Source organism: Octopus bimaculoides, chromosome 17, assembly GCF_001194135.2.
Source record: "Octopus bimaculoides isolate UCB-OBI-ISO-001 chromosome 17, ASM119413v2, whole genome shotgun sequence".
NCBI lineage: Eukaryota > Metazoa > Mollusca > Cephalopoda > Octopoda > Octopodidae > Octopus > Octopus bimaculoides.
Window position 1 is genome coordinate 634,745 of NC_068997.1, and position 806 is coordinate 635,550.

Sequence of the window (806 nt, forward strand, 5' to 3'; positions counted from 1 at the left end):
TACCCTATAATACATATCGTATACATACATACATACATACATACATACATACATACATACATACATACATACATACATACATACATGCATACATTAGAGTGGTGGATTAGCAGTATTGCATTTTCGAAAAAATTCTTCATCGAATTAGTTTTAGGCTCGATTAGATGCAGTACCAGTTAAATACTGGGGCGTTGGTATTGATTAACAACCTCATTTCAGAAATGCTGGTTTTGTACCTAAATGAAGAACAACTACACACATACATACACTCATACATACGTGCATACGCACACACACACACACACACACACACACACACACATTCCTACACAACACAAGGAATGAGAAAAAGAGGCAGAGAGAGGGTGAGAGAGAGAGAGAGAGAAATGTGCAGAAAGTTCGTTCGTTCAATAGAATAGATATGGAGCTAGATAGCTATCAGGTAGTGTATATTTTTATATATAAACATGGAGGTGGAAATAGCACAGAATTAAATCTAAGACATTTCAATTTAAGAAAGAATTTAATAAAATGTTTTTAAAAATTATATAAAGAGAATATTGCCGGTTTCGATGATGAATCTCATCTTATCAAATATCAATAAAAATTTATATAAATTTTAAGTAAAATCGGTTTATCTTCTGTCTGGGGGTCAAAAACATTTCTGGAGAAATTTCGTTGAAGTCTTCTTTAAATACAGTTTGGCATAGAGTTCTAAGTGTTAGATAATCTGGTATATACGTGCACATATATGTATTTATATGTGCTTATATGTAAGTATTCGCAAGTTGCGTACATACATATAT